This window comes from Balaenoptera borealis (genome assembly GCF_965194805.1).
Source record: "Balaenoptera borealis genome assembly, chromosome: 17".
Taxonomy (NCBI): Eukaryota; Metazoa; Chordata; class Mammalia; order Artiodactyla; family Balaenopteridae; genus Balaenoptera; species Balaenoptera borealis.
The window spans coordinates 31,715,856-31,741,656 of record NC_138876.1 but is presented as its reverse complement, the minus strand read 5'-3'; the positions used below and the strand labels follow the sequence as shown (position 1 = coordinate 31,741,656).

At 36.0% G+C, this 25,801-nt stretch overlaps 1 long non-coding RNA gene across 1 annotated transcript in view; it reads right to left on the bottom strand.

The window, feature by feature from the left end:
• Positions 1 to 25,596, bottom strand: part of LOC309615218 — a 242,945-nt gene extending 217,349 nt beyond the window's left edge. The window contains exon 1 of the long non-coding RNA XR_014236641.1: positions 9,822 to 25,596. This is a non-coding gene — a long non-coding RNA (uncharacterized lncRNA). The remainder of the gene's footprint in view (positions 1 to 9,821) is intronic.
• Between the last annotated feature and the right edge of the window lie 205 nt (positions 25,597 to 25,801).

Below are 25,801 nucleotides of genomic sequence, written 5' to 3'. Positions count from 1 at the left end.
GTGTAATTATATAGATATGGTTTTGCTGGAGACCAAAATTTTCTTTAAGTTGTTGGGTTTGATTGTTTATTTACTAAATCCTATAAGAAACAAAATCAGGTTACGTTTTAATATTTGTTACACAAGATAATTTCTTTAATGTTTTCTTAGTATAAACTAAAAATAGATTATCAAAGGATTTCTGAATAGGAACTTAAATACTTATCTCAAACATTTCTCATAAGCACTAAGGGAGTACAAACCTCCTGAAGAATTACAAATAGCTCAATTTCTTTCTGAACAATTTTTATCCCTTTTTCTGAGTGTTAAATTTAATACTCTTAAATTATAGGCTACAATGATTTAATCTTAAACTATATCAAAGGATACTTAGGTTACTTTATTTCCAAGACATTTTCTGCATTTAGTTAATGCTTGTTTATACTTGTTAGAACATATACAAAACCACACATATTGTATTACAACATAGAAAAACAAAGGGAGAAAGTTGGTAAATTAGAAGACAGATACTTAGAATACATATCCTGTTTAAAATTTTAATAATCATAAGTTTTATATTTTAAATCTATATTTTTAGGATTCATTTTAGAGAAAGAGGGAAGAGGCTCTTAAAGGTTGTTTATCTGTGCTGTACTTTGTTTCAAAATATTACATTCTCAAAATTTCTTCACAATTATGGTCTTGCTAATGGTATTAACTATCTGTAGCTGTACAACAAATTGGCCCAAAACTAAGATGCTTAAAATAACAAATGTCTATTATCTCAAAGTTTCTGTGTGTCAGGAATTCAGGTGCAATGTAACTAGTTGCCCCTGACTCAGGGTCTTTCACAGGCTGTAATCAAGGTGTCAGCTGGGTCTACAGTCTCATCTTAAGGCTTGACTGGACAAGAATCTGCTTCCAACTGAATCATGCAGTTTGAGTGCCAACAACCCTAGATTTAGTCTTTCTTGGGCTGTTGGACCGAGGATTTCAATTCTTCCCTGGCTGTTGGCCAGAGGCCTCTTTCTTAATTCTTTGCCATATGGGCCTCTCCGTAGGAAAGTTCACAACACAGCAGCTTGCTTATATCAGACAAAGGGCTGAGGGAGACAGAGAAAGTAGACAGAAGCTAGAGGGTTTTTTTGAAACCTAATTTCAATATTGACATATCATCACTTTTGCCATACTATATTCAATAGAATTCACTATATCCAGCCCACACTTGAAGGGAATTATAGAAGAGCATAAATAATAGGAAGCAAGGATTGGTACTTCCCTGACGGTCCAGTGGTTAAGACTCCACACTTCCACTGCAGGGGGCATGGGTTTGATCCCTGGTCAGGGATCAAATATCCCACATGTTGTGCGGTGTGGCAAAAAACAAAAAAACAAAAAAAAAATAGGAAGCAAGGATCATGAGGAGCTATTTAAGGGGCTGTTTACCACACCAATCATTGTAACAACTGGAAAATGGGTACTATTAGATATTTTTTTTTAAGTTTCGTAGGAGGTTCAATTGAATCATAGATGATTGACAACTTACCTAAGGTAGGACAGCTTTTCTGTGAAAGTCAGAAGCCCAGGGTTCTAAAACTAGCTTTAGTAACTGTGACTTTAGATGATTTGTGTTTTAAATCTTTCCTGAACCAAAAGAAGGCCTCAGGAGGTATATTAAGAAACACAACTGAGTATAGGATTGAGGCAGAGTAGCCAAGAGCTAAATAGTGTGGGGAAGAGGGAATCCAAAAGACAATCTCCAAATGAAATGGTGAGAGCATTATTTCTGATAGTAAAGCCAGACAAAAGCACACCAAGAAAAGAAAAATACAAGCCAATATTTCTGATGAATGCAGATACAAAAATCCTCAACAAAATACTAGCAAACAGAATTCAACAGCACATTAAATGATCATACACCATGACTAGGTAGGATTTATCTCTGGAATGCAAGGATGGTTCAACAATCCATCAGTGTGATACACCACATTAACAGAATAAAGGATTAAAATCACATGATCACATGATCATCTCAATATATTTAAAAAGTTTAACAAAATTCAACACCCTTTCATGATAAAAACACTAAAAAAAAGACCCCTAAGAATAGAAGAAAATTATCTCAACATAATCAAGGCCGTATATGAAAAGCCCACAGCTAACATCATACTCGGTAAAAAACTGAAATATTTTCTTTAAGATCAAGAAGAAGGCAGGATGCCCACTCTTGCCTCTTCTATTCAACATGGTACTAGAACTCCTAGCTAGAGCAATTAGGCAAGAAAAAGAAATGGAAAGCATTCATAAATCATAAAAATCATCCATAAATCATAAAAAGGGAAAGTAAAATCACCTTTGTTCATAGATGACATTAACTAAAGATTCTACACACACACACACACACACACACGTTAGAACTAATAAACAAATTTCACAAATTTTCAGGATACTAAACAACATATAAAAATTAGTTGTGTTTCTATACAGTAATGACAGTCTGAAAATGAAATTCAGAAAAAAAAATCCCATTTATAATAGCATCAAAAAGAATAAAACACTTATGAATAAACTTAACCAATGAGATGAAAGACTTGTACACTGAAAACTACAAGATGTTGCTAAAATTAAAGAAACAAATAAATGGAAAGTCATCTGTTGTTCATGTAGTGGAAGACAATATTGCTAAAAATGTCCAACTTTCCCAAAGCAATCCACCGATTTAATACAATATGTATCAAAATCTCAATGACACTTTCTTTTGGAAATAGAAAAGAAATCCTAAAATTCATATGCAGCCATAAAGGATTCTGAATAGCCAAAACAATCATGAGAAAGAATAACAAAGCCAGAGGCCTCATACTTCCCAACTTCAAAACATACTACAAAATTTCAGTAATCAAACAGTATGGTACTGGCATAAAGACAGACATATAGATCAATGGAACAGAATAGAGAACTCAATAATAAATCCATACACATATGGTCAAATGATCTTCAACAAAGGTGCCCAAGACCACACAATGGGGAAAAGAATGTCTCTTCAACAAGTGGTGGTGGGGAAACTACAAAAGAATGAAACTGGACCCTTATCTCACACTGTACACAAAAGTAAACTCAAAATGGATTAAAAACGTAAACATAAAATCTAAAACTATAAAACTCCTAAAAGAAAACAGGGGAAAATCTTCATAACATTGGTCTCAGTGATGATTTCTTGGATATGACACCAAAAGCACAGGCAACAAAAGCAAAAATAGACAAGTAGGACTATATCAAACTAAAAAGAAATTCTGTGCAGGAAAGGAAATAATCAACAGAATGAAAAGGCAACTTAAAGTATGGGAGAAAATGTTTGCAAACCATACATCTCATAAAGGTTTAATATCCAAAATATATAATGAACTCCTACAACTCAAGAGCAAAACAGACAAACAGATAACCTGATTAAAAATGGGCAAAGGTCTTGAATAGATTTTTCTCTAAAGAAGACATACGAATGGTCAATAGGTACATGAAAAGGTGCTCAGTATCACTAATCATCAGGTAAATGCAAATCAAAAGCACAATGAGATACCATTTCATACCTGTTAGGATGGTCAATACCAAAAACACAGAAAATAACAAGAGTTGGGGAAATTGGATCCCTGTGCACTGTTGGTAGGAATGTGAAATGGTGCAGCCACTATACAAAATTATATGAAGTTTCTTCAAAGTATTAAAAATAGAATTAATATATGATCCAGAAATTTCACTTCCATGTATTTATCCAAAGAATTGAAAATAGGCTCTCAAAGAAGTATGTATTTGTACTTCCATGTTCTTTCCAGCATTATTCATAATAACCAAGACATGAAAACAACCTAAATGTCCACTGAGGGATAAGTGGATAAAGAAAAATTGGTATGTACATACACTGGAATATTATTCAGCCTTAGAAAGAAGGAAATCCTGTCATATGCAACAGCATGGATGAATCTTGAGAACACAATGATAAGTGAAATGAGCCAGTCACAGAAGGACAAAGACTGCATGAATCCAACTTAGACAGGCTATCTAAAGTAGTAAAGTCATTGAAGCTGAAAGTAGAAGGTGATCATCAGGGGCTGGAGGGAGGAGTAGATGACAAACTGCTGTTCAATGGGTACAGAGTTTCAGTCATGGAAGATGAAAAATTTCTATAGATCTGCTGTACAACAACGTACATATAGTTTGCAATACTGTACAATACACTTAAAATTTTGTTAAGAGGGTAGACTTTGTGTTATGTGGTCCTTACCACAATAGAAAAAATAAGAATAAAGTGGATTTTAAGCAATTGATAAACTGATAAAAGAGTTGCTTGATGTAACTGACATGGTGACTAAGGTCAATTATTTCCCAAACAACAAAAAACATAAAAGTAATAACAAGTAATCAGACATTCTGGAAAAACAATGAAAATGTGTAGTAAATTGATGGTCCAAATGTTAAGCAAATCAAACTAAATTAGTGTAAAAACTATGAAGTATAGAAAAATCCATTTCACCTTTTTATTAGGATTATTCTCCCTTGCTTTGCTTGAGAACCCTGCTATTGAATCTATAGTAAAGGAACTAAATTTTGCACACAAATTGTGCACTAAAATCTATTAGAGTCTTAATAATGTAATTATTTGTTGATTTTCAACTTACAGATTTAACTTATGGACGTAACATAGAAGACAATATCAGGGAGCAGAATGTAAAAATTTCAACTTCATAGTGTAAAATTTTCAGTGGACAACATGTTGCGAAGTTGAAAGGGAAAGATGAGGTGCAAAGAATTGTAAGAGCTCAATATCTCTAATATGGTGTATAGTGAAGAGACACTGTCTAAAATTGTTGAAACATGGAAACTTGAAGTTGGTGGCCTTGCTATGTTTCTGGGAATCAGATTATAGTACATGGTATAATCTGTAACATGCTAATTCTTTCTTCCTCTTCTTCTTTTTCCTCATCTCCTCCTTCTTTCTCTTTCTCCTCTTCCTTCTTCTGTAAACTGAACTTTCAGACAAAACAAATCTTGTCCATGCTCTGAGAGTTTGTGGCCTCTGATTTAAGTATAAGCGTTGAAGCTTTCTTGTCAGTGTTGAACCTCTTTGTTTACCCAAAGAGGGGCAGCGAAGTCTGACTCTCTCTATTCTATTTCTGCATAAACTCTATCTTCTGTTTCTTTTAACATTTCCATCTTGGAGTTCCAAAACTCACAGATCTTGCCAGTTAAAAGCCTTAGTTGTCTTCCTTGTGATAAAACTTGAAGCCAAGAATTTGTCTTTTTTGTTCTCTCCATGTTCTTTTGTACTTCTCCTTATGAAATGAATATCCCAGAGGCAATGAATAACACTGAGTCAGAGAGAATATTGGGGGAAGGCATTAAAGTATTTGGGAGACAAGCACAATGGATAATATTTACAAATGTTATGCTACTAAATTTATTATTTAAAGATAAACAATAGAGAAAATAAATAGTAAAAACCAAAAAATGAGATAAAATTAGAAAGGGGGGGGCTTCCCTGGTGGCGCAGTGGTTGAGAATCCGCCTGCTAATGCAGGGGACACGGGTTCGAGCCCTGGTCTGGGAAGATCCCACATGCCGCGGAGCAACTAGGCCCGTGAGCCACAACTACTGAGCCTGCGCGTCTGGAGCCTGTGCTCCGCAACGAGAGGCCACGATAGTGAGAGGCCCGCGCACCGCGATGAAGAGTGGCCCCCACTTGCCACAACTAGAGAAAGCCTTCGCACAGAAACGAAGACCCAACACAGCCAAAAAAAAAAGTTAATTAATTAATTTAAAAAAAAAAAAAGAAAGAAAGGGGGTAGGCTTTGTAAAGAAATTCTCTCTTTAATGTTTGGTCATCAATAGATAATATGTTAGGTTATTAATCAATTATTCATATTTAAAGTTAAGGAGATAATTAGAAGATTTTTTAAATGAAATACTGTATTTAGAAGATTTTGCTTCATGGAAGTGAGACTAAGAAGGGGAGGTGTGAATCAGGTAAATGTTGCTTTTCATTATAAGCTTCATCTGTAAAAACATTGATGATTAATATGAATTTTTTGTCTTTTTCATTATATTCATTCCCGATGTCTGTAGCAGGTCTGTTACATAGGACAGGCTTCTGTTGGTGATGCCTAATGGAGAACAAAGAAGGAGTGGGTGTTCAATCTTAGTCTAGGGCAGCAAATGGAATAGTAGCTACCAATGTACTGTGCTACTCTCTGTGGTTTGCATTGTTCCAAGAAGTGACTACCAGCTACCTAAACAGGTCCATGGTGGAGTGGGGAGATACAGAAGTCAAACAACTGAAGACAATCAATACATGAAAAGAAAAAAAAAAAAAAAAATGCTTTCTCCAAAACACTGAATGAAAGAAATTCTTGAAGGTAAAGGATTTGGAGCTATACACTCAAGTTACACTTGCTTGCAGAATTAAAGTAAGGAACTAAATTATTTTCAAGACTCCCACTTCACCACTAATTTCTATGATCAGTTCTACAAAGCAGGCATCAAAGTAGACTTCCTCATATGGCCCTATGTTCATAGAATGCATAGTTCTTCAACTTAGGCCTTTTTTTCTTTTTTTGAGTCTCTCACCGGTCTGTGGTTTCTCTAAAGTTTTCCACATGTATTTTCCACGCCACCCTCCCTCTGGATTTGTCAGAATCTCGAGCTCTGTTTTCTTTTCCTGAACTTGGCCAGCTCACCTCAGCTGGGAGTTTCCTCCTGGCTTTGGTCTGCTTCTGTTCCTGGGTACTTTTGGCTTGGATAAATCTTCTTATGAATGTAATTGTCTCTCTTGGACTCAGTGCCCAAACATGAAATCCAATAGACATTTTATGACAAGGGTACATTTTTCTTAATGTCAGAGATTTCTTCTCCTTTTATTCTGTTACTTAATATTTTTTCCATTGATTTAATTGCTTCATTTCATCTTTAGGATACTGTTCCCATCTAAATAGGATGCAGACTTTCTGTCCTACTTGCTGTATATAGCCTATGTAAAATGAAGCCTATTACCAGGATAGCATTTGCTTTGAGGCACCATCTAGTAAAATAATGTAGTTGTCAACAAAGCATATACAGAATTTTGATTTGATGATAAGGATAATTTTGGAGGAAAATAACTGGAAAAATGTTAAATCAAAAGACCTTGATTTAATTCACAGCTCCCTTTCTGACATAACACAGCATATTGAACAAAATCTTAGTTGTACTGCCTAACGACCTAAGATCTAATTTTATGTGTTTGAAATGTTTTTATTTCACTGGGAAAAATTTTTTTCCTTTTTATGTACTTTATAGAATGTAGTGTGTATTATATATATTTGAGGAATTTATTTAATTAAATATATGTATATTTCAGGACTTATTTAAATACATAGTTGAAATATACTTATATAATTTCATTAATAATAATAATTATTACTAATATCTCTGCAACTGATTCTCTTAGTTTCTACACATGATTTTGAACCATGGAACATAATTCTTTATGCATGATCAGGGAAGCTATGCACATCTCATACTACTCCTTGAATTTGATGCAGCTTAACCTATATATGATTCTTAAATTAATTCTATATCACATTTATCCTACTAGCTTTTCTCTCTGAGATTTAGCCAAGGACAGTTTTGTTGTAATACTTGACTATTCTCCATAAATTTGGATTTAAAGTCCAGGGGAGGATTCCAGTAAATTTATGGAGTATTAAGCATGACTGTTTTTCTCTGATTTCATCACAAACCCGCTAAAATGAGGTTTCAGCCTGCAAGGACCAAAGGGTACAAAGAGGTGATGAGAGCACATGAAAGTTGATGACAAAATTCTAAGTGATATAAAGCAGATGGATGAGTGATAACTAACATAGCAAATCACAGAAAGATGAAAACTAAGTGCCTTGCCAAAAAGCAAGGGCAGAAATTTGGAAAAGCTGTGAAAACTGGAGGCAAGAGATCCTCGGAAGATAGATGGTACGAGGTGGACCTGAAATTAAAGAAATAGATTGAAAGTATACAATTACACCTCTCATATCACCTCTCCCATCTCACACAGTCTAACAGTAGACCTTCATTCACCTGAGCAAAAGACCCCTACTATGTAGTAGGCAGTGTTATGTGTGCTGCAGATACAGAAGGGAATAAAACAGACAAAAATTCCAGTCCTTACAGAACTTAAATTCTAGGACAGGAAGACAAGCAAAAGATGTTTAGTCATTAAATAGTATAGCATATATAATATTTTTAATGAACAAATAAAGGAAAGCAGTTAACATGGGACAGTGCCAGAAACAGAAAAATACAAGTTTAAAATTCTCAGAGATATAAGACAAGATATTCCATTTATTTCATAAGAATAGGATTCTATACTCACAAAAGAAGAAAAAAATTCACAAGAAAAAAAAGGATAATGAAAATTAACAATGAAATAGCAGACATCTTTTAAAATAAATAGAAAATTTGGAAAATTGGAGGAGAAAGTTGAGGAAATCTCTAAGAAAGTAGAACAAAAGGCAGAAATGTGGGAAGAAAAGAGAAAAAAAGGAGAATAATATTAAAGAATCTAGCCAGGAAGGTAACATCAAAAGAACGAGTTCCAGAAAGAAAGAGGAAATAGAAGAGAAGAAATTAACAAGGAAATAATAAAAGAAAAATATACAGTACTGAACAGTATAATTCTACAGATTAAAATGGCTCAGTTCATTGTTCATCTTTTTTTTGCATAAATTCTTTCTTCAAGAACAATTTTTCCTTCCTTTTAATGTCCACCCTTTAGAAGTTCCAATTTCTTTTCTAAAAATGCTTTTATTTTATTCTCATTCTTGAACAAATATTGGTTATAAAATTCTAATTTTCACTATCAGCACTGTGAAGTGAAGACACTGTTTCATAGTATTCTGGAATTTATCGTTGCTTTTAATATATTTGCTGTTCCCCAATTTTCATTTTCTAATGGTTGTTTTTCTGTAATTTAAGCTCTAATTAATTTCCACAATGACAGGAAAATACACACTATATCAAGGTTTGAAATGTGTAAGGCTTGCTTAATTGCTCTAGGACCTATTCTGAAAAATGTTTCACATTCAGGTGAAAAAGATGTATATTCTGAAATTACTGGATGCAGTATTTAGAAATGTCAGTTAGGTCAAGTTTGCTACTGGTATTGCTCAAAACATTCATATTCTTGCTCCTTTTGTTGTCTGCCAGTTCTGTCCGTTATTGAGAGAATCGTACTAAAAGCTCTAAGATTTTGGATTGTATCCTTTTAATTCTGTTGACTTTTAATTTATGTATTTTGAAGCTGTTTTCAAGTGCACACACTCATTTAGAATTGTTACACTTTCCATAAGTGTCACCTTTTCCATAAGTTATCTTTCAACATATCTATATTTATACATATATATATTTTAACATCTTTATTAGAGTATAATTGCTTTACAATGGTGTCAGTTTCTGCTTTATAACAAAGTGAATCAGTTATACATATACATATGTCCCCATATCTCTTCCCTCTTGCATCTCCCTCCCTCCCACCCTCCCTATCCCACCCCCTAGGTGGTCACAAAGCACCAAGCTGATCTCCCTGTGCTACGCGGCTGCTTCCCACTAGCTATCTATTTTACGTTCGGTAGTGTATATATGTCCATGCCACTCTCTCACTTTGTCCCAGCTTACCCTTCCCCCTCGCCGTATCCTCAAGTCCATTCTCTAGTAGGTCTGCATCTTTATTCCAGTCTTGCCCCTGGTTCTTCTGACCTTTTTTTTTTATTTTTAGATTCCATATATATGTGTTAGCATATGGTATTTGTTTTTCTCTTTCTGACTTACTTCACTCTGTATGACAGTCTCTAGGTCCATCCACCTCACTACAAATAACTCAGTTTCGTTCCTTTTCACGGCTGAGTAATATTCCATTGTACATATGTGCCACATCTTCTTTATACATTCATCTGTCAATGGACACTTAGGTTGCTTCCATGTCCTGGGTACTGTAAATAGAGCTGTAGTGAACACTGTGGTACATGACTGTTTGAATTATGGTTTTCTCAGGGTATATGCCCAGTAGTATGATTGCTGCATCATATGGTAGTTCTATTTTTAGTTTTTTAAGGAACTGCCATACTGCTTTCCATAGTGGCTGTATCAATTTACATTCCCACCAACAGTGCAAGAGGGTTCCCTTTTCTCCACACCCACTCCAACATTTATTGTTTGTACATTTTTTGATGATGGCGTTCTGACTGGTGTGAGGGGATATCTCAATGTAGCTTTGATTTGCATTTCTCTAATGATTAGTGATGTTGAGTATGCTTTCAAGTGTTTCTTGGCAATCTGTATATCTTCTTTAGAAAATGTCTATTTAGGTCTTCTGCCCATTTTTCGAGTGGGTTGTTGCTTTTATTAGTATTGAGCTTCATGCGCTGCTTGTATATTTTGTCAGTTGTATCATTTGCAAATATTTTATCCCATTTTGAGAGTTCTCTTTTCATCTTGTTTATGGTCTCCTTTGCTGTGCAAAAGCTTTTAAATTTCATTAGGTCCCATTTGTTTATTTTTGTTTTTATTTCCATTTCTCTAGGAGGTGGCTCAAAAAGGATCTTGCTGTGATTTATGTCATAGAGTATTCTGCCTATGTTTTCCTCTAAGAGTTTTATAGTGTCTGGCTTTACATTTAGGTCTTTAATCCATTTTGAGTTTATTTTTGTGTATGGTGTTAGGAAGTGTTCTAATTTCATTCTTTTACATGTAGTTGTCCAGTTTTCCCAGCACCAATTATTGAAGAGACTGTCTTTTCTCCATTGTATGTTCTTCCCTCCTTTATCAAAGATAAGGTGGCCATAAGTGCTTGGGTTTATCTCTGGGCTTTCTATCCTGTTCCATTGATCTATACTTCTGTTTTTGTGCCAGTACCATACTGTCTTGATTACTGTAGCTTTGTAGTATAGTCTGAAGTCTGGGAGCCTGATTCCTGCAGCTCTGTTTTTCTTTCTCAACACTGCTTTGGCTATTTGGGGTCTTTTTTGTTTCCATACAAATTATGAAATTTTTTGTTCTAGTTCTGTGAAAAATGCCATTGGTAGTTTGATAGGGATTGCATTGAATCTGTAGATTGCTTTGGGTAGTAAAATCATTTCCACAATGTTGATTCTTCCAATTCAAGACCATGGTATATCTCTCCATTTGTCTGAATCATCTTTAATTTCTTTCATCAGTGTCTTACACTTTTCTGCATACAAGTCTTTTATCTCCTTAGATAGGTATATTCCTAGGTATTTTACTCTTCTTGTTGCAATGGTGAATGGGAGTCTTCCATTAATTTCACTTTCAGATTTTTAATGATTAGTGTATAGGAATGCAAGAGATTTCTGGGCATTAATTTTGTATCCTGCTACTTTACCAAATTCATTGATTAGCTTTCCATCCAAAAACAACAGAATACACTTTCTTCTCAAGTGTTCATGGAACGTTTTCCAGGATAGAACATATCTTGGGTCACAAATCAAGCCTTGGTAAATTTAAGAAAATTGAAATCGTATCAAGTATCTTTTCCGACCACAATGCTATGAGACTAGATATCAATTACAGGAAAAATCTGTAAAAAATACAAACACATGGTAGCTAAACAATACATTACTAAATAACCAAGAGATCAGTGAAGAAATCAAAGAGGAAATCAAAAAATACCTAGAAACAAATGACAATGAAACACGATGACCCAAAACCTATGTGATGCAGCAAAAGCGGTTCTAAGAGGGAAGTTTATAGCAATACAATCCGACCTTAAGAAACAAGAAACATATCAAATAAACAATCTAACCTTACATCTCAAGCTATTAGAGAAAGAAGAACAAAAAAACCCAAAGTGAGCAGAAGGAAAGAAATCATAAAGAACAGATCAGAAATAATGAAAAAGAAATGAAGGAAAGAATAGCAAAGATCAATAAAACTAAAAGCTGGTTCTTTGAGAAGATTAACAAAATAGATAAACCATTAGCCAGACTCATCAAGAGAAAAAAAGGAAAAGGCTTAAATCAATAGAATTAGAAATGAAAAAGGAGAAGTAACAACTGACACTGCAGAAATACAAAGGATCATGAGAGATTACTACAAGCAACTATATGCCAACAAAATGGACAACCTGGAAGAAATGGACAAATTCTTATAAAAGCACAAGCTTCCAAGACTGAACCAGGAAGAAATAGAAAATTTAAACAGACCAATCACAAGCACTGAAATTGAGACTGTGATTAAAAATCTTCCAACAAACAAAAGCCCAGGACCAGATGGCTTCACAGGCGAATTCGATCAAACATTTAGAGAAGAGATAACACCTACCCTTCTCAAACTCTTCCAAAATATAGCAGAGGGAGGAACACTCCCAAGCTCATTCTACGAGGCCACCATCACCCTGGTACCAAAACCAGACAAAGATGTCACAAAGAAAGAAAACTACAGGTCAGGCCAATATGACTGACGAATATAGATGTAAAAATCCTCAACAAAATACTAGCAAACAGAATCCAGCAGCACGTTAAAAGGATCATACACCATGATCAAGTGGGGTTTATCCCAGGAATGCAAGGATTCTTCAATATATGCAAATCAGTCAAGGTAATACACCATATTAACAATTGTAGAAGAAAAACCAAATGATCATCTCAATAGATGCAGAAAAACCTTCTGACAAAATTCAACAACCATTTATGATAAAAACCCTCCAGAAAGTAGGCATAGAGGGAAATTCCCTCAACATAATAGAGGCCATATATGACAAACCCACAGCCAACACTGTTCTCAATGGTGAAAAACTGAAACCATTTCGTTTAAGATCAGGAAAAGACAAGGTTGTCCACTCTCACCGCTATTATTCAACAAAGTTTTGGAAGTTTTAGCCACAGCAGTCAGAGAAGAAAAAGGAATAAAAGGAATCCAAATCGGAAAAGAAGAAGTAAAGCTGTGACTGTTTGCAGATGACACGGTACCATACATAGAGTGCTAAAGATACTACCAGAAAACTACTAGAGCTAATCAATGAATTTGATAAACTAGCAGGATACAAAATTAATGCTCAGAAATCATTTGCATTCCTATACACTAATGATGAAAAATCTGAAAGAGAAATTAAGGACACACTCCCATTTATGATTGCAACAAAAAGAATAAAATACCTAGGAATAAACCTACCTAAGGAGACAAAAGACCTGTTTGCAGAAAACTATAAGACACTGATGAAAGAAATTAAAGATACAAACAGATGGAGAGATATAATATGTTCTTGGATTGGAAGAATCAACATTGCGAAAATGACTATACTACCCAAAGCAATCTAATGATTCAATGCAATCCCTATCAAACTACCAGTGGCATTTTTCACAGAACTAGAACAAAGTAATTTCACAATTTGTATGGAAACAGAAAAGACCCCGAATAGCCAAAGCAGTCTTGAGGGAAAAAAACGGAGCTGGAGGAATCAGGCTCCCAGACTTCAGACTATACTACAAAGCTACAGTAATCAAGACAGTATGTTACTGGCACGAAAACAGAAATATAGATCAGTGGAACAGGATAGAAAGCTCAGAGATAAACCCACGCACATATGTTCACCTTATCTTTGATAAGGGAGGCAAGAATATATAATGGAGAAAAAACAGCCTCTTCAATAAGTGGTGTTGGGAAAACTGGACAGCTACATGTAAAAGAATGAAGTTAGAACACTCCCTAACACCATACACAAAAATGAACTCAGAATGGATTAGAGGCCTAAATGCAAGGCCAGACACTATAAAACTCTTAGAGGAAAACACAGGCAGAGCACTCTATGACATAAATCACAGCAAGATCCTTTTTGACCCACCTCCTAGAGAAATGGAAATAAGAACAAAAGTAAACAAATGGGACCTAATGAAACTTAAAAGCTTTTGCACAGCAAAGGAAACTATAAACAAGATGAAAAGACAACCCTCAGAATGAGAGAAAACATTTGCAAATGAATCAACGGACAAAGGATTAATCTCCAAAACAGATAAACAGTTAATGCAGCTCAATGTTAAAAAAAAATAAACAACCCAATTAAAAAATGGGCAGAAGACTTAAATAGACTTTTCTCCAAAGAAGACATATAGATGGCCAAGAAGCACATGATAAGCTGCTCAACATCACTAATTATTAGAGAAATGCAAATCAAAACTACAATCAAAACTCACACCTCACACCGTTAGAATGGGCATCACCAGAAAATCTACAAACAACAAATGCTGGAGAGGGTGTGGAGAAAAGGGAACCCTCTTGCACTGCTGGTGGGAATGTAAATTGAGACAGCCACTATGGAGGACAGTATGGAGGTTCCTTAAAAAACGAAAAATAGAATTACCATATAGGTTTACCCAGCAATCCCACTATTGGGCATATACCCAGAGAAAACCATAATTCAAACAGACATATGCACCTCAGTGTTCATTTTAGCACTATTTACAATAGCCAAGTCATGAAAGCAACCTAAATGTCCATCGACATTTATCCTAAATGGATAAAGAAGATGTGGTACATATATACGTATAATGGAATATTACTCAGCCATAAAAAGCAATGAAATTGGGTCATTTGTAGAGATGTGGATGGACCCAGAGACTGTCATACAGAATGAAGTAAGTCAGAAAGAGAAAAACAAATATCAAATATTAATGCATTTATGTGGAATATAGAAAAATGGTACAGATGAACCGGTTTGCAAGGCAGGAATAGAGACACAGACATAGAGAACAAACGTATGGACACCAAAGGGGGAAAGAAGGGGGGGATTAGTGGTGGTGGGATGAATTGGGATATTGGGATTTATATATATACATTAATGTATATAAAATAGATAACTAATAAGAACCTGCTGTATAAAATAAATAAATAAATAAATTAAATAACCAGTGGCAAACAAAACAAAACAATTTGCTCACACAGATGAAAGTAAACAAATAAAATTATTGTTAATTTTTTTAAAAATTAAAAAATAAAACCATGAGCCATGAAATAGAGAGAGATAAAGTAGATATACAGAAAGATAGGAAAGCATGTCTTTCTTCAGGGTTCTAGTAGCTGCTCCCTTTCCTTTTCCCTTCAGCCTAGGGGTTCACAGTGGTTTACTGTTAGTTTGTCACCTGGATACTTAAGTATCCCTTTTAGTTTCCCCAAATATTATCAACTTCTTTTTAAAATAGTACATTTATTAAACTCCTCTTGAAATCTTCCTGATTGATATAACTCTCAAATTTGTATCTCTACCTATAACCTCTCTCACAAACTCCAGATTTGTTTACAAAACACTCACTTGTTTTTCTTTCTTAGAAGTCATTTTGAAAATACCTCAAAATCAGCATGCACAAAACTGAACTTCTGAATTTCCCCCAAATACCATCTCTGCCAGAGCCTTCCCCATGTTATTTAATGGCAACTTCATCTTGGAGTTGCTTTAGCCATTCATTATATCTTATGATCCAACAATTCCTTTATTAGATGCACACCCCTAAGAAATTCTTGCACGTGTACCCCAGGAGACATGCAAAAGACTATTAATATCATGTCTATAATTCTTGCAAAGAACAGGCTAAATCTCATTAAGAATAGATTGGATAAACAGTGGTTATACAGATGGAATAGTATACAGCCCTGAAAATGACTAAACCACAGCACTGCGCAGACTCATGAATGGATGTCTCAAACCAAAGATTAGGTTAAAAGAACAAGACTCAATAAAATTCAAATATTGTTTTAAAACAGTGAAAAGTAAAATATATTATTTGAGATTTCAAATCTAGGTGGTAAAACTATAAGGAAAGGCAAAAAATTACAAAACAAAAAACAAAAGTCAGGATATGTTTATCTCTGGTTAGAGAAAAAGAAAAGCATTTAAGAAAGGGGACAGCGGGGGGCTTCCCTGGTGGTGCAGTGGTTCAGAGTCTGCCTGACAATGCAAGGGACATGGGTTCGAGCCCTGGTCTGGGAGGATCCCACATGCCGCGGAGAAACTGGGCCCATGAGCCACAACTACTGAGCCTGCGCGTTTGGAGCCCGTGCTCCGCAACAAGAGAGGTCGCGACAGTGAGAGGCCCGCGCACCATGATGAGGAGTGGCCCCCGCTTGCCACAACTGGAGAAGGCCCTCGCACAGAAACGAAGACCCAACACAGCCAAAAATAAATAAATGAATAAATAAATTTATGAAAAAAAAAAAAGGGGACAGCAGGTATTAAAGGTAATGGCATTGTTCTATTTCCTAAGATTGATAATTGCATTTATATTCCTTTTATTATTATATAAACATATGTATATACTATCTGCTCCCTTGCAGATAGATATGTTTCATAATAAAAAGGTTACACAGTACATTGTTGATGACATCTAATTTATTTCCACAATTGGATTCTACTTGTTAAAAACTAAAACATATTTTATAAAGATTCTAAGTTTTATTTGAGAGATATAATTTGAGAAATTATAAAAGAACATACTGAAAAGAAATGTAAAATTATAGGGGATTAACTATTGTTAATTTTAAGAGTTAAAGGACTGCTGGTCTAGCTGTAGAATATGCAATTAAAAGCCACTGGAAAAGAATAGACAAGACAGAAATAGATCTTTTAGCTCATAAACTGTTAAAAGTTGATAAAGAGGCAAGAGAAACTGATGGGAAACTTGAATTATGTTGTAAGAACTGATCCAAAACATGGTTTAAAAATGTTCATATCATACACCAGAAAAAATTATAGGAGCATATTTAAAATTAAATTGTGTTTTAAATGCAAGGAGGTAGAAGGTGAAGCCTTGTGGAAAGCATGGACATTTGGTACATTAAGGTGATAAATATTATGAAAAAAATTTAATACATGAAAATATTTTAATATTCAAATATTATAAGCTTCCCTGTGTAAGTAATAGAAATACCAATACCAATAGAAAAATGGTCTGGGGAATTACTGGACAAATATTTTATCTTAATCTATATGAAAAGAATTTAGAAATTCTCTTCAGAGCCTATGTGGTTAATATCAAGAGATTTTAATGTGGAAATCCAAGGAAACAACAATATATGCACAATGTATTCAACACAACAATTTTAAGAACATAAGCAAAGGACATATCAGATGCACAAAGAAACTAGAGACCAAGCATATGATAAGATGTTCAGGCTTATCAATTTTTTTAACTACCAAAAGAAATTTAAATTAGTATATAAGTAAATTGTAATGATAATAATCAGTATAGCAAAAGTATCATGAAACTGGGACTTAAACAGTACTCGTGTCTGTTACATTACATTTTGGAGTTATTTAGTAATATTGTATCAAGTTTGATAAACATATTTCTAACTAGTGACCAGATAATACCTTACCTGGGAATCTACCCTAAAGAAATAATAATCCAAAGTGTATGAAAACATTTTCAAGGATAAAGATATTAATAGCTGCACTATTAGTAATGGAATGATATTGGAATCTATCTGGATAGCCAATAAGGGGAAGGTGAAGTACATTTTCTTGAAGTGATATTATTCCAGAGCAAAATGATGGCTAAAACACTAGGTAAGAAACATGAAGGTGTTTATGATGTGATGTTAAGTGATTAAAGACCAGAGAGACAGAAATGTGTTTGTTTCTGAAATGTTAACCTATAAATAATTTAAGTTTATGTCCACAAAGAAGTTAGAGTAACGAGGAGACAACAACCACAGTAAAAGGCTTCTGAGCATTGTAGTGATGTATTATTAACATGTGTTTGCCAGGTCAACTCCATGTCAGTAATTATAATATCACCCTCTATTTGTGTCACTAATGATGCCACACCATCTACACACCAGTAGAAGTAAGGCTCACTCCAGAATATATCACTAGTTATCTTTGTACCATCTTAGGTGGGAAAACATTTCAAGGTTTTGGAAAGAATTCATAATTTTAATTTACAGAAATATTTTTAAATTATATTATTTCAAAACTAAAAGGTCCGGGTTTCCCTGGTGGCGCAGTGGTTGGGAGTCCACCTGACAATGCAGGGGACACGGATTCGAGCCCTGGTCTGGGAAGATCCCACATGCCGCAAAGCAACTGGGCCCGTGAGCCACAACTGCTGAGCCTGCGTGTCTGGAGCCTGTGCTCCGCAACAAGAGAGGCCGCGATGGTGAGAGGCCCGCGCACCGCGATGAAGAGTGGCCCCCGCTTGCCACAACTGGAGAAAGCCCTCGCACAGAAACGAAGACCCAACACAGCCATAAATAAAAAATAAATAAATAAATAAATTTTAGAAAAACAAACCAAAAAAAACCCAAAACAACTAAAAGGTCCTTGCCAGCTGCATCAGATATTTGCTTTAACCTTTTTCCTAATAAGTTGAATTCAGTCCAAATTAGAGTCATCCTGTACCTCATCCAACACTTTCTCATTAAGCAAACAAACAAAAAAAACCCCAGACAAACAAACAAACAAAAACTAGAATACATGTAAAACTAGCATTATGGGGAAAATCCATTTTTTGCGATATTTAATAGCCATTTTCAAACTGTATACTTGTTTACTCTTTTTGTATTCTTACAGGACTCCCAGCTCTTTGTAAGATCAAAACCCAGGTCATCTTTACTTTAAAAATGAGCCTTCGTTCATCAAAAATAATTTATGAAACACCTACAGCATACACAGAGAATACAGTAATGAATTAAATAGACAAAGTCCCTGCCCTCATGGAACTCACATTTTAGTGGAAGTGGGAGAAAATTTTCAAGTATACTAAAAGCTATATAAATGGCGTCAGCAATAAATGGTATGAAGAAAAATAAACAGTGTCAGAGACGGAGAAAGAGAGGCTAGTTGCGGAAGAGCTCTATGAATTTGTTACCTACCTTTCCCAGTTGCTCCCCAACAAGGGTCCTTCTGCCTGGTGTCATTCAAGCCAACAGAACAAGCAGAGTCCAGTTCAGAAGCAAAGGAAAGGGTTATTCTTTGGTCAGAGAATGGAGAGGTGGGAGCTCGCATTCTAGAAACCACGCTCCGCCTGACAAAGCGTCAGTCAGCAGAGCTGCTTCACAGGGACCTCGTCAGCGGAGAGGGAGGAGTTCTGGCGGGCTTGGCGCAGGCGTGCTGCTCACGCTCCAACTCGCAGCGCCACGCTCAGCGTCTCTGCACACGCCCCGCCGCCACCATCTTGAATCGAGGTGCCAGGTGCAGCGCTTCTGCGCATGCCCAAGCTGAGGCGTCACCACAGCCATTTTGCAGGAGGAAGTCTGGTCTGAAGTGCCCCGTGCGAGGCCTCTGCGCGCGGTTCCCTGTGAGCAAGTGACGCTAAGCGCAAAGGAAAGAAAGAAAAAGGTTAGACTTTATTTTATTACCCAGATTCTCTTTTTATTTTCCGGGAGTTGTTAATGGGCTTTGCCTGTGACAAACTGATGATATTTGAGTAGAGCCCTGAATGACGTAATGTGAGGGAAGAATATTCCAGGCAGAAGGAATAGCAAGCACAAGAGTACCGAGATGAGAAGCAGACCAGGCTGTCTATCACAGAGCAATGGGAGGGAGAGTAGGAAGAGAGAAGGACAGAGAGTATGTGAGGGGGATTACTGAGATATTATTACATATTAAATTTTTTATATGAGCTCATTACTCACTAAATAGAAAAACACTAGCAAACAAACAACAACAAAAACCCCAGCTCTTGTGGATTTTTTTTTTTTCTTGGAGGGGTGACAGTTAACATATAAACAATGGCTATTTCATTCTCACCAGGCTCAAACAATCATCCCCCAAAAGGCTAAGGATGTGTTGCACTGTGCACACAGTTTGCATGCACCAGACTACGGTTTTTCAGGACAAGGAGGAAAAAAAAATCAGTGCCCCACTTTGTCATCTGATATTTTTGAAGTGAGGACATTGCCATAGCAGTTGGAGATACAAAGACACTGGTGTTAGAAAAGTCAGACACCTATTTCTAAATAAGTTAGGATTTATTTAACTGTTATTTTCATCATAGCCACAGCCAGTCATTCACCAGAGACTTGAACCCTGCCAAACAAGCCCCTCCAGGCACTCTTGGAAAGGCTTGCATACCCCTTTCCATGCCTGGTGGGCTCAGGATGAAGCACAACCATGGGAGCTGTCAATATACATTAGATTCAGGTCTTTTATCTAAAAGTGAGACGATTCAGGGAAAGAGAGGCAGATTTTTAACATCTTATTTCTCTAATATGGGGGCGGGGGGGGGATGGCAGGTCTACATCTGCTTCACTGACTTCCATTTAAACTAAGTGTTAAATAGCTCCAAAAGCGAAAAAAAAGAAGAAAAGAAGGGAGGGAGGAAGGAAGGAAGGAAGAAAGGAAGAAAGAAAGGAAGAAAGAAAGGAAGAAAGAAAGGGAGAAAATATTCATGTTATATATGTTTGGGGACTTCATAAAATATGTGTAAATTTTAGAGCTCTGGTTTATAAATCTGCTATAAACAATGGGACAAGGGGGTTTCATTTGGGGTGTAGTATCATCCTTCGGTCTTTACTGATGATTATGTAGTTCTTTGTCAGGATGGTAAAGGAGCACTATCTTTTTTTGTTAAGTTATTTAAAGCTCCTTGGGATACGGCATAATAAGTGTATCATAAAATATACTATGCAAACTGTCCATATTTCTCCATCGTGAAAAAGTAACACATAATTAATGCTCAGTTCAGCTGATTTAGCAAACTTAAAATTGAAAACCGCCTTTGCCTTTTTATAGCCTGATATTAGTAGCCTTAAGAGCCAGTACAGCCTGCTGTGAAACTTGGGACTTATTTAAAAATTACGCCATAAGCCACATCATTGATGTAGAAAATTTACTTCTGGATAGAAAATTTTATTAAAAATTAATATGAGGACAAATCAGGATATTGCATAAATTACATTTTTATACAAATACAGTTTTGTCTGCAATAAAAATTATTGTTTCAAAGACCATACAATCCTTAATTTTGTACTAATTTGCTTCACTTTCTGCTTGTATGCTCTTAACTATTTAATAAGCCTATTTATAACCCAAACAATTTATCTTACTTCACTGCATACAGATATAAAATATCTCTGAACACAAGAGAAACCCCAAAAGCCTACAGCTACGGTGAATTAGAAACTACTTCAAGAAAGTGTGAACTCTGAAGAGATGGGAATTATTAGACTTCATATTGTTTCCCTAATAAGCTTAAATCATCCTAAAACTTTATCCATTTTATCCTCATAGACTCCTTGAGAAGGTCTGGGAAAAGGCATTATTATCTATTTGAGTAAGAAGGAAATTCAGTGTGACATTTACTGGTATTTTATTTTAAATTTACTACTATTATTAGTAGAGGTTGAAATTAATTTGATATATTTCAAAATGAAAAGCATTACAATCAGTGAAGAATATTTTTACACTAGAGATAAAAATAAAACAAGGAGTTAAAATGTAAAAACTCAATGGAAAAAGCTACTTGAAAGAGGTGAGCTTATTAATTTTTTTCTTCCCATGTACTTGGTCTGTCTTATTCTGTCTTTTATTTAAATTCAACCTGCTTTCTTGTCCTTTAAGAAAAGACCTTTAGGCCCCTTTCTTATAAAAGGTTTCAGAGAAGTTTTAAGGAGGGATTTGAGAGAGAAGATGATTTTGAATAATGGGCATGAAATAGGAGAGTGTTTTTAGAGTTAAGTATGGTGTGGAAAATTTCAATCTTAAAAGTGGGAATAGGAAACTATATACTATATGTTTGAATCCTTTCTAACAAGGATAATAGTTTTAACTTTTTAATGTGATTTTCCTTTTTCTTCCTTCCTGGTACATGACCTTCACTCTCTTGGCCTAAGGCATCCATCTCTCTGGGTTTGTATGTGAGGAAAATAGGGACAGAGAGGTGCATCCAGCTTTTTAGAAGTTGAAATAGAATTAAGCAGTAAAACAGGCTGTAATCTTGAAAGACAATTTTCCAGATTTGTTTATTTCCCACTTTATCTAACAACCAAGCCTGCATGACCCATGCTCATAGAATTCTCCCACAGTAGAGGAGATATCGCTGGCCACCACTTAGGCTTAGTTGAAGTATGAGAAAAGAAGGATAAGAAAAGAAAAGCCCATCTTTCCCAATTGTGGAGATTAGTGGGAAGTAGAAAGAGAGAAATAGGAATGCAAAGGGGCATAATTAAGGTGCACTGATGTTTTCTTCTCTGGGCTATATGAGAGTAAGAGTCATGTTTAGGGTAGAAAGGAATCCTACACATTCACACCTCCACTTCTTATTTGAGAGTATGAGAGGAGGTCCCTTTGAAAACTATCTTAGACTGACTTAGACAAGTCAGTTTGGGTGGTCAGCATGGTCAAAAAAGACTATGAAATGCTGCTTTTCTGAGCCATCCTTGTTTCCAAAATTAGCCATGAGTCTGGTTGTGGAGTTTGCCAGAGAGGCTCATGGGAGTAAGAATAAGGCATCTTTATTCCCAGATTGAAGAGCTGGAACAAATGTGATCTCAGTCAAATTCTAGAGAGGTCTATTGTGTCAACAAGAACTGGTAGAGTCCAAGTCAGCCAGGAGGCCTATTGAGCCCAAACAAGTACCAAGAGGCAGGTCATAAGTTCTAGCAGCAATGCAAGTTACCCCATCAACCAAGACATCATCTTCGAGAAAGAAGCAGGCATAGAAGCGTTTCCCTGGGAGACTGGGTATTCTTAACCAAATGAAATGATGAGTATTATTTGAAAGGGCTGTTTAAACTACTTATTAGATTTTTACTTAATTTTCTTCCCCCTTAATCAGTAGAGAGGTAAACCTTAAGAAAAAGACCAGATTAGCTATAGAAAACTCAAAGGATGCAAGCCGCTGGGCCAGCTAGGCAGGGAATGCGGGTCGGCTCTGTGGGATGAGGCTGCCGCAGCAGATTGACCCGTGCTCCGCCCCTTAGCTGGGTGGGTGAGTGCCCGTGGCAAGCGCCTGTGCCCCGGGGGACAGGGATAGGGACCCCCTGAGAGGGAGGGACTACCAGAAGTGGGGCACCCGAGTAGAGAGAGAGAGAGAGAGACCCTGGGAAATGGGGACACCTGGGGAAGTGGGCGACCTCGGAAGATTGTCAACAGGACGTGTGGTCTCTCAGGCTCCAGAAACGATGGGTTCCTGACCTCTCCTTGGGGTAGGGTGGGGAGGAAGGTGATTCTCGAAAAATGATGGGCTCCAGGTGAGGAAGATTCCCGGCTTCACCCTAACAAATTGTGTTTGCACCCATCCATATGCCCACCCATCAGTTCATTCCCCAGACTGTGCCTGAGTCCTGCTTGTGCTTGATACTGCCAAGGCCCTGGAGATTAAACAGGAAGCTCTAGGTGCAGCGTAGAGCCCAGTGTGGGGCTATATACATCTTTGCTCTGCCTCACTAGATGTGTACCTTGGGCACTTAACCTCACATCATCTGCTGGTACTTACAGAGCACTGTCATAGGCCAGGCACTGGGATAGCTGTGAACGTGGCAGGCAAGCTGTCTGCCCTCATGGAATTTACATTCTAGTGGGCAGTTTACCCTTTTGTAAAATAGGAACAGTAATAGTGCTTTCACCGAATATTGTGAAGATTAAACAAGAGATGGATGTAAAGTTCTTATCAGGGTGCTTGATACATGGTAAAACGCTCAGGTACATATTAACTCTTTTCCTCATTCTGCTATAAGTTAAACTTCATAAGGCAAAGAATTATATTGTTTATTGTTGTGTGCCCAGCTCCTATGAGCACAGTGCCTGACATATGCCAGGTGATCAGTAATTATTTTATAAATGAATGGATGCGTGAAACTGACTGAGGAATTTGAGGTAGACACACATGACACTGGACTGCAATTTCTAAAAGAGAAATAGGAACCCAGTGCTGTGGAAAACTGGAGGGAATCACCCTGGGGGTGTCAAGGAAGGCTTCACAGAGGAGGTGACATTGAAGCTAGGCCTGGAAGGTGATGAGTTGTCTGGTTGGGAATAAACAAGGTGAGGAAATTCCAGGCAGAGGTTTAAAAAAAAAAAAAATCAAAGGAGTTAGATTTCTTCTGTACATTCAAATTGCGGTATGTGTGAAGATGTAGGAATAGGACTCGGTAGATTCACGTTCAAATATAAATAAATTTATATTTTATAATTAATAATATTAACTTTTCCATTTGTTTCCAACTCTTCAATATTAAACTATTGAATATTTGATTTATTTTTCATAACGTTACATTTGAATAAAGAATGGATGTCTCAAAGAAAAATGTGTGTTGCTATTTCCCCAAGATATAATATAGGCCTGTCATATTTAAGGTAATCAATAAATATTTGAGTAAAGAAAGTAATAAAGTACCTAATAAGATCTTCATTCATAATAAGTACTGGAGGAACAGGTATTATCTATTGACGATCTATAACTCCACGATTTTAATTTACTTCAGTTCAATGTGTATCTGTCAATTGCTGAAAGGACCAAAAAGAAGTTTCCTGCTGTTTAAGAGCTACAGCCTCATCAATAAGTTAAGATTCATAGCCTGGACAATATGAAGACCAAGACTGTAATACCATCTTGAGGATTATGAGATTCTGAGAATAGAGAACTGAAGGCTTCAGTTGATAAAAGGCTATACTGGAAGGATCTAGAGAATGATAACCACAGTGAAGATTTCTTTAACTTAGATTTTAAAAATTGGATCATTAACAAAAGACCAAATATGGAGGACCTAGAATTATGAACATGGGATTTTATCCTTAATGGTACAGGAAATAGAAAATGGGTTCTTGAATTGGGTATCCAAGTGATGAAACTGGTAGCAAGGGTCATGTGATTCCCTTTATAGCTAAGGAAACATAAGTGAGAGTTTTCTAAGGACTCCAAGGAGGAATACATTTGTTCTTCCTGCTAAGATGATCAGGTGTAGGTAGCACCACTCTCTCCATTTTCTTCCACCCTTGAATACAGATGTGACACCTGAAACTAAGCTAGTCTTTTTGTGACCATGAGACAATAAACCAACATCCCGTAGATGATGAGAAATAAAAAGATCATGAATATTAGATGACATTTTTGAGTGGCTTCACCACTGCCTACCTCCAGACTTCTTATATGAATAAAATATATCTACATATTATAGTCTCATTGATTCAGACTTCCTGTTACTTATAATGAAAAGTGTTCCTAAGTAGTAAAAGAAGAAGCAGAAGAGGATTATAGAAGTCCTGGTATTCTTTACTTATGAAGTAGCTTGGGTTTTATAATAAAGAAGAATATGATTTAAGGATTTAAAACAGGAAAGTGACTTGGTTAGAGTTCCATTTTAGAAAAATATCAATAATACTAGAAACATTGTGAAGTATGAGTGTTAGAAAATGGTAAGACCAAACTAAGGAAGAAAGAACTAAACTGTGAGAAAGAAATGATGGCTTAAAATAAGAGAGTAATATTAGAGATGATGAGATAAAAGTCCAAAATATCAATATGTTAAGGGACTTGTATCAACAGGATTTGATGGTAAGAGAGAAAGGAGTCTTGTATCATTTCTAAGATATTTGGAAAGAGTGGTGGCATGAATATTAGAATGAGGAACATAGGGGGAAGAACAGTTTGGAGGTTGATATTTGAGTTTAAGATGCTTAAGTAACATCAAAATGGCATATGGGTTTATAGTTCAAGAGACATCTGATCTAGATAGACAGATTTGCGAACGATTAGAGGTGACAGTGGAATATGGAGAGCAAGAAATGTGTATTATAAATAATTCTGGGAAATACCAATATTTAAGGGAAAAAAGAGAAGAGATGCCTTTGAAGGAGACA